Source organism: Oncorhynchus gorbuscha, linkage group LG07, assembly GCF_021184085.1.
Source record: "Oncorhynchus gorbuscha isolate QuinsamMale2020 ecotype Even-year linkage group LG07, OgorEven_v1.0, whole genome shotgun sequence".
NCBI lineage: Eukaryota > Metazoa > Chordata > Actinopteri > Salmoniformes > Salmonidae > Oncorhynchus > Oncorhynchus gorbuscha.
The window spans coordinates 57,868,945-57,881,625 of NC_060179.1; the positions used below are offsets into that span (position 1 = coordinate 57,868,945).

General features: G+C 42.7%; 1 protein-coding gene across 1 annotated transcript in view; it reads left to right on the top strand.

Moving 5' to 3' along the window:
* cacna1g (calcium channel, voltage-dependent, T type, alpha 1G subunit) overlaps window positions 1-12,681 on the top strand; it is a 174,597-nt gene that overhangs the window by 68,527 nt on the left and 93,389 nt on the right. The window lies entirely within an intron of this gene.

Below are 12,681 nucleotides of genomic sequence, written 5' to 3' on the forward strand. Positions count from 1 at the left end.
ATTGGGGGAGGATGAAATGAGTGTGAGGATGAAATGAGTGTGAGGATGAAAAGAGTGTGGGGATGAAATGAGGGGGGACATGAGAAAAAAAGGAAATGACAGAGGATATCGAGAGGATATCTGAAACACGCACACACACACACACACACACACACACACACACACACACACACACACACACACACACACACACACACACACACACACACACACACACACACACACACACACACACACACACACACACACACACACACACACACACACACACACACACACACACACACAATCACTTTCACATACACAGACACATGTACACCCATTTGACACACAACTCTAATCAGGGGAAAACATTAAGATGCACATACATTTCTCATTTTGTGCTGCAACTGTAATTCTCAGCCCCTGTAATGAGGTGATTTTTTGAAATTGAATGGAAATGTGTATGGAGATTGGGTTGCCTGGCAGTGACCTCCCAACAGTAGCTAGCAGGCCACACACTCAGTAAGGACACCACACATGCACATGCATACACACACACGCATACACATTGAACAGTGAATATATACGAATAGCCTCGTAGCTGCATAACCTAATGTTATTTTACCTCAATCTTATTGGCCTGGTTTATTACTGAGTCTGATTGGTTTTTGCAGGTGTATATATATATATATATATATCTTTGTTGATTTAGAATTAATAGGTTTGATTGTGAGTTACATTCGCTAGAGACTTCAGCCGTGTGTTATTACGAACAAACGCAGTTGAGGTATATTGCTTTTGCTGCATACATGCAATTTACTTACTGCAGACTTCCACAGGCTCTTTTTGCAATTTCACCTGCCTGTAAAGCAGATGATGTAGGACCTTGTGCCATTTACTCTGAAATAGATAAGTTATTTGTTTCTAATGAAGCTTGATTGGGAGTTGCGTTTGTTAGAGACTCTCTCACGGTAGATTACTAATAAATACGGTGGAGTTTATTGCTTTTGCTGCATACATACAGTACATACTTCCACAGGAGCTAACAGATGTAGGATCTTAATTTGATCACCCAGTTGTAGCAGGAAATCTCCTGTATTCAAGGCTTAAAAAGGCTTCTAAAGTTGGACATTTCCGCTTTAAGATGACAGACTTGATTTGCCCTAACAATTTTTTTATCAACCCCTGCGAAAATGTCCAATAATTATAATCCACAAAATGATTCACATTTCCTGTTGCTGCAGGATTATTTTTCTGCTGTGAGAAACTGGTCAAATGAAGATCCTACATCTGTATTTCACCTGTGCCATTTACACAGCAGTAAATAACCATTTGTTTCTCTTGTGCATTTGCAGAACAATACATTTCCCTTTTGGTTCTAATTCAATTTATTGTGGAACGTTGGGTGAATAATTGGTTCAGTGTCTAGAAAGTCGTTCCCCAGCTTGGCACCACGTTTCATAACGTGGTCGTTAGGCTTTGATGGTTTAACACCACCGAAAACAACAGTTGCTTAGTTACTGATCTGTGGTTCATGAAATTAATTCAAGGTAGAACAGACATTCATTCAATGCTTCATCTTATGAGGTTGACTGGCCTGGGAAATAACCAATAATGTCGACACCTGTTTGTTCATAACTGGCTGTATATTGAGGCATGCAATACAGGAAAGGAGAGAAGAGGAGAAGGAAAATAAGGAGAGGAGGAAAGGAGGGAGGAGAGGCAAGGAGAGGAGAAAGGAGGAGAGGAGGAGAGGAGATCAAAACTAATCATATGTGGAAATCAGTTGGTGTGTGTGACAGGCAACAAGCCCCATCAAAAGAACGAGGGAGATGCTTTGCTCTTTTTAGGAGCTCTCTGTGTCGGTCACTGTCTTTTGGAATCTCATCCCTTTCTATTTTTATTTCACTCTCGCTCACTGTCAGAACATATTCAGCAAAGTTAATCCTCAACTACTTCAGAGACGACGCCGGCGTATATTTTTAGTATCTTGTTATTACTCACTTTGTTCTCTCTCTCTCTCTCTCTCTCTCTCTCTCTCTCTCTCTCTCTCTCTCTCTCTCTCTCTCTCTCTCTCTCTCTCTCTCTCTCTCTCTCTCTCTCTCTCTCTCTCTCTCTCTCTCTCTCTCCCCACTCTCTCTCTCTCTCTCTCTCTCTCTCTCTCTCTCTCTCTCTCTCTCTCTCTCTTTCTCTCCCTCTCACTCTCTCCCCCACTCTCTCTCTCTCTCTCTGTCTCTCTCTCTCTTTCTCGCTATCTAGCTCTCTTTTCTATTCCCCTGCTCCCTCCATTCACGAGTCTGTTGGTTTATAATGAATGAAAGTATGAAAAACACATGGTCACAGAGGATAGGAATGACCGGTGTCAGCGCCGGAATTCTTAAACAATTTAAACAGGCGTTCCGATGATGTCACCACAAATATTCCCAGAGACTTTAAGAACATTTTATAATGTTGCGACAGAAGTGGCTTGAGGAGATGTACGGGAGGGCGTGGGAATGAAAGTCCACACACATGCACACACACACACACACACACACACACACACACACACACACACACACACACACACACACACACACACACACACACACACACACACACACACACACACACACACACACACACACACACACACACACACACACACACACACACACACACACACACACACACACACGTGGGGCTGGTTTTTCGCCGTTTGCATTGTGCACCACCACAATACTCATAACTGTGCCAAAAATGAGTGTGTTTATATAACGTGTGTGTGTGTGTGTGTGTGTGTGTGTGTGTGTGTGTGTGTGTGTGTGTGTGCGTGCGTGTGTGTGTGTGTGTGTGTGTGTGTGTGTGTGTGTGTGTGTGTGTGTGTGTGTGTGTGTGTGTGTGTGTGTGTGTGTGTGTGTGTGTGTGTGTGTGTGTGTGTGTGCGTGTGTGTGTGTGTGTGTGTGTGTGTGTGTGTGTGTGTATGTTGGGTAAATAAGCAGTCAGTCCGAGGGTCTGTACATTCCAGCTACACTGCTTGTTTTCTTTCCTGAGCCCTTGTTTAGATTCCCAAACAGTTTCTCATCCCCCCTTAACAAAAGGCTTAGTTAATACACTGACATCTCTCCCCTCTCTATCTAAAGACCTTTTACATCAGCAGATGTCACAAAGTGCTTATACAGAAACCCAGCCTAAAACCCCAAACAGCAAGCATTGCAGATGTAGAAGCACGGTGCCTAGGAAAAACTCCTTAGAAAGATAGAGGGGGGTTCTGGCTGGGCAGGGTGGAGATAAGAAGAGGACATGACCATTAGGGCGAGATTGTTCTTCAAGATGTTCAAACATTCATAGATGACCAGCAGGGTCAAAAAATAATCACAGTGGTTGTAGAGGGTGCAATTGGTCAGCACCTCAGAAGTAAATTAAATGTCAGTTGGCTTTTCATAGCAGAGCATTCAAAGGTCGAGACAGCATGTGCGGTAGAGCGAGCGAGAGAGGGAGAGAGATAATCAAATCCCGGACAAGTCAGCCTCAAAAACAAAAAAGTAAAAAACAGCAGGCACGGGTCGAGGTAGCATGAACAGCCCAGGGTTCCATAGCCGCAGGCACAACAGTTGATGCTGGAGCAGCAGCACGACCAGGTGGACAGCCAGGAGCCATAAGGCCAGGCAGTCCTGAGGCATGGGTCTAGGGCTCAGGTCCTCCGGGAGGAGAGGGAGAGAGAGAGAGAAAGAATTAAAGGGAGGATACTTAAAATCACAGACGACAACAGATAAGAAAGGATAATTACACCAGATGTAACAGACTGATCCTAGCCCCCCGGGATATAGACTATTTGCAGCATAGATACTGAAGGCTGAGACAGGGGGGGTCGGGGGACACTGTGGCCCTGTCTGATGATATCCCCGAATATGGCCAACCAGGCAGGATATAACCCCACCCACTTTGCCAAAGCACAACCCCAAACCACTAGAGGAATATCAACAGACCACCAACTGACAAGGCTGAGTGTTGCTCAGACAGGGAGATCACGTCAGTGACTTAACCCACTTAAGTCGAGAATAGCGGGGGAAAAAGCCTTGCACGCCATGACGCACCCCTACTAGGGACGGCATGGAAGAGCACTAGTAAGCCAGTGCATCAGCCCCTGTAATAGGGTCAGAGGCAGGGAATCCCAGTGGAGAGAGGGGAGCCGGCCAGACAGAGACAGTTAGGGCGGTTCGTCATTCCAGTGCTGTTCACCTTCACACCCCTGGGCCAGACTGCACTCAATCATAGGACCTACTGAAGAGATGAGTCTTCAGTGAAGACTTAAAGGTTGAGACCAAGTCTGCTTCTCTCACATGAATAGGCAGACCATAAGAGCTCTGTGGGAGAAAGCCCTGCCTCCAGATGTTTGCTTAGAAATTCTAGGGACTATAAAATCTGAGCGTTGTGACCGTGGTGTACGTGTAAGTGTGCACCGCAGGACAAAATCGGAGAGATAACATAGGTAGGAGCAAGTCCATGTAATGCTTTGTAGGTTAGCAGTAAAATCTTGAAATCAGGCCTAGCCTTAACAGGAAGCCAGTGTAGGGAGGCTAGCACTGGAGTAATATGATAAACAAATGTTGGTTTTAGTCAAGATTCTAGCAGCCGTATTTAGCACTAGCAAGTTTATTTAGTGCTTTATCCAGGTAGCCAAAGAGTAGATCAAATCAAATCAAATCAAATGTATTTATATAGCCCTTCGTACATCAGCTGATATCTCAAAGTGCTGTACAGAAACCCAGCCTAAAACCCCAAACAGCAAGCAATGCAGGTGTAGAAGCACATAGATCATTGAATGAGCTTTTCTGCATCATTTCTTTGGACAAAGGTATCTGATTTTTTTCAATGCTGCCCTTGAAATGCTCTTGATATGTTCATTTAAAGTGAGATCCAGAGTAACGTCGAGGTCCTTTACAGTTGTATTTTAGACAACTGTACAATCATCAATATTCATTGTCAGATCAAACAGCAGATGTGTTTGTTTATTTTGACCTAGAACTAGTATCTCTTGTTTCTCCGAGTTTAAAAGTAAAACATTTTCCACCATCCACTCCCTTATGTCTGAAACACAGGCTTCCAGGGTAGGCAATTTTGGGGCTTCACCATGTTTCATCAAAATGTACAGCTGTGTGTCATCCGCATAGCAGGGAATTTTGACATTGTGTTTCCGAATGACACCACCAGAAGGTGAAATATATAGTGAAAACAATAGTGGTCCAAACAGGACCTTGAGGAACACCGAAACTCTTGATTTGTCAGAGGACAAACCATCCACAGAAGCAAACTGATATACTTCGGACAGATAAGATCTAAACCAGGCAAGAACTTGTACTTGTAGACCAATTAGGGTTTCCCATCTCTCCAAAAGAATGTGGTGATCGATGGTATCAAAAGCGGCACTAAGGTCTAGGAGTACAAGGACAGATCTTGAGCCTTGGTCTGACGCCATTAAAAGGTAATTTATTTGTCTTCAAAAAGAACGGTGAGATTCCTATCGATATAGGCCGATAGTTTGGCTTTTTCAAGAGAGGCTTTATTACTGCCACTTTTAGTGAGTTTGGTACATAATGTTTATTATGTTCAACATAAGAGGGCAGAGCACAGGAAGTAGCTATTTCAGTAGTTTAGTTGGAATAGGGTCCAGTATGCAGCTGGAATGTTTAAAGGCCACGACTATTTTTGTGAATGTGTTAAAAGATAACAGGATTTAAAAACTTGAGTCTCCAGTGATCCTTGGTCCTGGTTATTTTCTGCAGACTCAGGACAACCAAGCTTTGGAGAAATACGCAGATTCAAAGATGAGTCCGTAATTTTCTTTTTAATGATCTTGATCTTTTAGTCAAAGAAGTTCATGAATTCATCACTGCTGAATTAAAATCCATCCTCTCTTGGGGAATGCTGTTTTTTAGTTAGCTTTGCGACATCATTAGGATTGTTCTTATTCTCGTCAATTAGGTTAGAAAATTAGTCTGATCGAGCAGCAGTGAGGGCTCTTAGATACTGCACGGTACCGTCTTTCCAAAGCCAGAAGACTTCCAGTTTGGTGGAGCGCCATTTCCGTTCCAATATTCTAGAAGTTTGCTTCAGAACTCGGGTATTTTACTGTACTCTATATCATCTACTGCATCTTTATGTAATACATGTATCACTAGCCACTTTAACTATGCCATTTTGTTTACATACTCATCTCATATGTATATACTGTACTCTATATCATCTACTGCATCTTTATGTAATACATGTATCACTAGCCACTTTAACTATGCCACTTTGTTTACATACTCATCTCATATGTATATACTGTACTCTATATCATCTACTGCATCTTTATGTAATACATGTATCACTAGCCACTTTAACTATGCCACTTTGTTTACATACTCATCTCATATGTATATACTGTACTCTATATCATCTACTGCATCCTTATGTAATACATGTATCACTAGCCACTTTAACTATGCCACTTTGTTTACATACTCATCTCATATGTATATACTGTACTCTATATCATCTACTGCATCCTTATGTAATACATGTATCACTAGCCACTTTAACTATGCCACTTTGTTTACATACTCATCTCATATGTATATACTGTACTCGATACCATCTACTGTAGAGCCTATGCTGCTCTGTACCATCACTCATTCATATATCTTTATGTACATATTCTTTATCCCCTTACACTGTGTATAAGACAGTAGTTTCGGAATTGTTAGTTAGATTACTTGTTGGTTATCACTGCATTGTCGGAACTAGAAGCACAAGTATTTCGCTACACTCGCATTAACATCTGCTAACCATGTGTATGTGACAAATAAAATTTGATTTGATTTGATTTCTTTTTACCAGGGAGCTAATTTCTTGTGACAAATGTTTTTTATAGGGGTGTGACTGCATCTAGGGTATTACGTAAGGTTCAATTTAGATCCTCAGTTAGGTGGTTAACAGATTCTGGAAGGGCATCTAGGAATCTTTGGGTTATCCGAGAATTAATAGCGCAGCTTTTGATAATCCTTGGTTGGGGTCTGAGTAGATTATTTGTTGAGATTGTAAACATAATAAAATGATGGTCAGATAGTCCAGGGTTATGAGGAAAAACATTTATCCCACTGGACAAAATTAGATCCAAGGTATGCGTAGGTCCGGGAGACATGTTGGACAAAACCCTTTTGGACTTGGTCTGTGGACTTTTAATATTATTTGCGATGACTAAAAGCCCCAATAGGAATACAGGGAACTCAGTGAGGAACGCTGTATACGGCCCAGGTTGCCTGTGAGCAGTAGCTTTAACAAGTAATTGATTAGCCTGCAAAAAAAGCTCAAAAGACAAGAACGCATACATTTCTGTTTTTGTACATTTAACTTTGCTGCCATGGACCTTCAGAGTGGCGCAGCAGTCTAAGTCATTGTATCACAGTGCTTGAGGCGTCACATAAGACCTGTGTTCGATCCCAGGCTGTGTCACAATCGGCCATGCCCGAGAGTTCCATAGGGCTGCGCAGAATTAGCCCAGCGTTGTTTGGGTTAGGGGAGGTAAAGCCCTGGCTGATCTCGCTCTAGCGACTCCTTGTGGTGGGCCTGGCGCCTACAGGCTGACTCTGGTCATCAGTTGAACGGTGTTTCCTCCGACACATTGGTGTGACTGTCTTCCGGCTTAAGATATCGGGTGTTAAGGAGTGTGGTTTGGTGGGTCAGGTTTTGGAGGACACGTGACTCAACCGTCCCCTCTCCCAAGCCCATTGGGGAGTTGCAGCAATGAGACAAGAACGTCATTGATAATAATAATAATTTGCTGTTGTCAATGTTAGCAACAGCTCCGCTTTTTCAGGATGCGTGTGAGATATGGTCACTAGTGTAACCAGGAGGAGAGGCCTCATTTAACACAGTCAATTCATCAGGCTTGAGCCATGTTTCAGTCACGTCAATCACATCAAGGTTATGATCAGTGATTAGTTCAATGACTATGACTGCCTTGGAAGTGAGAGATCTAACATTAAGTAGCCCTATTTTGAGATGTGAGGTATCATAATCTCTTTCAATAATGACAGGAATGGAGGCAGTCTTTATTCCAGTGAGATTGCTAAGGCCATGTTTAGTTTTTCCCAACCTCGATAGAAGGCAGAGACACGGTCATAATATGGACAGCTGAGCTGACTACACTGACTGTGCAAGTGGAAGGCTAAGCTGGCAGGCTTACAGCCTGCTGCCTGGCCTGCATCCTATCTCAGTGTGGAACTAGAGGAGTTAGATCCCTTTCTATGTTGATAGATATGATGAGAGCACCACTCCAGCTTGGTTGGACTCCATCACTCCTTAGGAGGTCAGGCTTGGTCCTGTTTGGGTGTGATTCCCAAAAAGAGTGACAATTAGCTACAAATTAGATATTTTGGGAGGGGTAGAAAACAGTTTTCAACCAGCGATTAAGTTGAGAGACTGCTGTAGAGCTCATCACTCCCCCTAATTGGGAGGGGCCAGAGAAAATTACTCGATGCCGACACATTTTTCTAGCTAATTTACACACTGACGCTATGTTGCGCTTGGTGACCTCTGACTGTCTCATCCTAACATTGTTGGTTCCGATATGGATAACAAAATATCCCTATACTCTTTACACTCACCAGTTTTAGCCAGCACCTTCTTCAGATCAGCCTTCATGTAGGTATCCCTAACCCCCGGTAAACAATGTATGATCGCTGTATGATTCTTTTGCAGGCAATGGAGTCGCCAATGACTAGAGTTTTCAATATGTCAGAGCTAATGGTGGGAGGTTTCGGCACCTTAGACCCCATAACGGGTGGGAGAAGAAACCTGAGAAGGCTCGGTCTTTGACTGGTGGCACGGACAGTTTCAACCTTTCATAATGATTGCATCTGAAGCTGGGCTTGACACTCGGCTATCCACATGTTATGAGTGCAGCGACTGCAATTATATCACATAGCTTTAATGTTACTACTTGGATTTCTCGGCTGGTGGCGGTCCGGTAGAAGAATCATGTCCGAATAAAGCATCCGGGTGAAAAGGTTGAATGAAAAAAAGTTGAATGAGGGAAAAACTAAGATGTTGTTAAATGCAGAGTTTTGATCAAATGGTTATTACAGTTTTTTAAAATTCATTTTGCAGGTTGCCAAGAGGCAAACAAACAGCACAGCAGCACAGAGACAACGCTGAAGTGTAACGTTACAAAAAGTTCCAATGAAGTTCCTCGATGATAACCTCTCTATCAAGTCAATTCAAAGGGCTTTATTGGCATGGGAAACATATGTTTACATTGCCAATACAAGGGAAATAGATAATAAACAAAAGTGAAATAAACAGTCAAAAATGAACAGTAAACATTACACTCACAAAAGGAATAGAGACATTTCAAATGTCATATTATGGCTATATACAGTGTTGTAACGATGTGCAAATAGTTAATGGACAAAAAGGAACAAAATAAACATAAATATGGGTTGTATTTACAGGGGTGTTTGTTCTTCACTGGTTGCCCTTTTCTTGTGGCAACAGGTCACAAATATTGCTGCTGTGATGGCACACTGGTATTTCACCCAATAGATATGAGAGTTTATCAAAATTGGATTTGTTTTCGAATTCTTTGTGGGTCTGTGTAATCTGAGGGTACTATTTGTCTCTAATATGATCATACATTTGACAGGAGGTTAGAAAGTGCAGCTCAGTTTCACTTCATTGTGTGGGCAGTGTGCACATAGCCTTTCTCCTCTTGAGAGCCAGGTCTGCCTACAGCGGCCTCTCTCGATAGCAATGCTATGCTCACCGAGTCTCTACATAGTCAAAGCTTTCCTTAATTTTGGATCAGTCACAGTGAGCAGGTATTCTACCACTGTGTACTCTCTGTTTAGGGCCAAATAGCATTCTAGTTTGAGCAGTTTTTTTGTTAATTCTTTCCAATGTGTCAAGTAATTATCTTTTTGTTTTCTCATGATTTGATTGGGTCTAATTGTGTTGCTGTCCTGGGGCTCTGTGGGGTCTGTTTGTGAACAGAGCCCCAGGACCTGCTTGCTTAGAGGACTCTCCTCCAGGTTCATCTTTCTGTAGGTGATGACTTTCTTATGGAATGTTTAGGAATCACTTCCTTTTAGGTGGTTGTAGAATTGAATGTCTCTTTCTGGATTTTGGTCATTTGCGGGCATGCATTATTTTATGTTTTACGTTTTGCACTGAGGATATATTTGCAGAATTCTGCATGCAGAGTCTTAATTTGGGAATTTGTCCCATTTTGTGAATTCTTGGTTGATGAGCAGACCCCAGACCTCACAACCATAAAGGGCAAAGGATTCTGTAACGGATTCAAGTATTTTTTTTGCCAAATCCAAATTGGTATGTCGAATTTGATGGTCCTTTTGATGGCTTAGGAGGCCCTTCTTGCCTTGTCTCTCAGATCGTTTAGGCTGCCGTATGTATAGTTTTTTGTGTGCTCTAGGGCAACTGGACCTTTTTTGGAACACCATTGTCTTTGTATTACTGAGATTCTTTTATTTATACATTTTTTATTTCACCTTTATTTAACCAGGTAGGCCAGTTGAGAACAAGTTCTTATTTACAACTGCGACCTGGCCAAGATAGAGCAAAGCAGTGCGACACAAACAGCCCAGAGTTACACGTGGGATAAACAAACATACAGTCAATAACACAATAGAGAAGTCTATATACAGTGTGTGTAAATGTAGTAAGATTAGGGAGGTAAGGCAATAAATAGGCCATAGTGGCAAAATAATGACAATTTAACAATTCAACACTGGAGTGATAGATGTGCAGAAGATGAATGTGCAAGTAGAGATACTGGGCTGCAAAGGACCAAAAAAATAAATAACAATATGGGGATGAGGTAGTTGGGTGGGCTATTTACAGATTGGCTATGTACAGGTGTAATGATTGGTAAGCTGCTCTGACAGCTGATGCTTAAAATTAGTGAGGGAGATATAAGTCTCCAGCTCCAGTGATTTTTGCAATTCGTTCCAGTCATTGGCAGCAGAGAACTGGAAGGAAAGGCGGCAAAATAAGGAGTTGGCTTTGGGGGTGACCAGTGAAATATACCTGCTGGAGCACGTGCTACGGGTGGGTGTTGCTATGGTGACCAGTGAGCTGAGATAAGATGGGGCATTACCTGCAAAGACTTATAGATGACCTGGAGACAGTGGGTTTGGTGACAAATATGAAGCGAGGGCCAGCCAACAAGAGCATACAGGTCGCAGTATGGGGCTTTGGTGACAAAACGGATGGCACTGTGATAGACTAAATCCCATTTGCTGAGTAGTGTTGGAGGCTATTTTGTAAATGACATCGCCGAAGTCAAGAATTAGTAGGATAGTCAGTTTTACGAAGGGATGTTTGGCAGCATGAGTGAAGGATGTTTTGTTGTGAAATAGGAAGCTGATTCTAGATTTCATTTTGGATTGGAGATGCTTAATGTGAGTCTGGAAGGAGAGTTTACAGTCTAACCAGACAGCTAGGTATTTGTAGTTGTCAGAACTGTCCAGAGTAGTTGTCAGATCCATCCAGAGTAGTGATGCTAGACAGGCTGGCGGGTGCAGGCAGCGATCGGTTGAAGAGCATGTATTTAGTTTTACTTGCATTTAAGAGCAGTTGGAGGCCACGGAAGGAGTGTTGTATGGCATTGAAGCTTGTCTGGAGGTTTGTTAACACAGTGTCCAAAGAAGGGCCAGAAGTATACAGAATGGTGTTGTCTGCGTAGAGGTGGATCAGAGAATCACCAGCAGCAAGAGCGACATCATTGATGTATACAGAGAAAATAGTCGGCCTGAGAATTGAACCCTGTGGCACCCCCTTAGAGACTGCCAGAGGTTGCAACAACAGGCCCTGCGATTTGACACACTGAACTCTGAGAAGTAGTTGGTGAACCAGGCGAGGCAGTCATTTGAGAAACCAAGGCTGTTGAGTCTGCCGATAAGAATGCGGTGATTGACCCAGTCGAAACCTTGGCCAGGTCGATGAATACGGCTGCACTGCATTGTCTTTTATCGATGGCGTTTATGATATCATTTAGGACCTTGAGTGTGGCTGAGGTCGGAAACCAGATTGCATAGCGGTGAAGGTACGGTGGGATTCGAAATGGTCGGTGATCTGTTTGTTAACTTGGCTTTCGAAGACTTTAGAAAGGCACGGTAGGATAGATGTAGGTCTGTGTCATGGGGGATGACTGCGGCAGCTTTCCAATCTTTGGGGATCTTAGATGATACGAAAGAGAGGTTGAATTTTCTGTCAGGGCCCAGGTCTGATAGAATCTGTGCAGAAGATCTAGGTACTGCTTTAGGCCCTCCTTGGCTGGGGACAGAAGCAACAGATCATCAGCACACAGTAAGTAGACATTTGACTTCAGATTGTAGTAGTGTGAGGCCTAGTGCTGCAGACTGTTCTAGTGCCCTTGCCAATTCGCTAACATATATGTTAATGAGTGTGGGGCTCAAGCTGCATCCCTATCTCACCCCACACTTGTTGTGTACATGGATTTTATGATGTCGTATGTTTTTTCCCCAACACCGCTTTCCATCAATTTGTATAGCAGACCCTCATGCCAAATTGAGTCAACAAACCTTTTTGATATCAAAGCATGAGAAGACTTTGCTTTTGATTTGGTTTGTTTGTTTGTCAAATAGAGTGAGCAGGGTGAATACGTGATCTGTCATACGGTAATTTGGTAGAAAG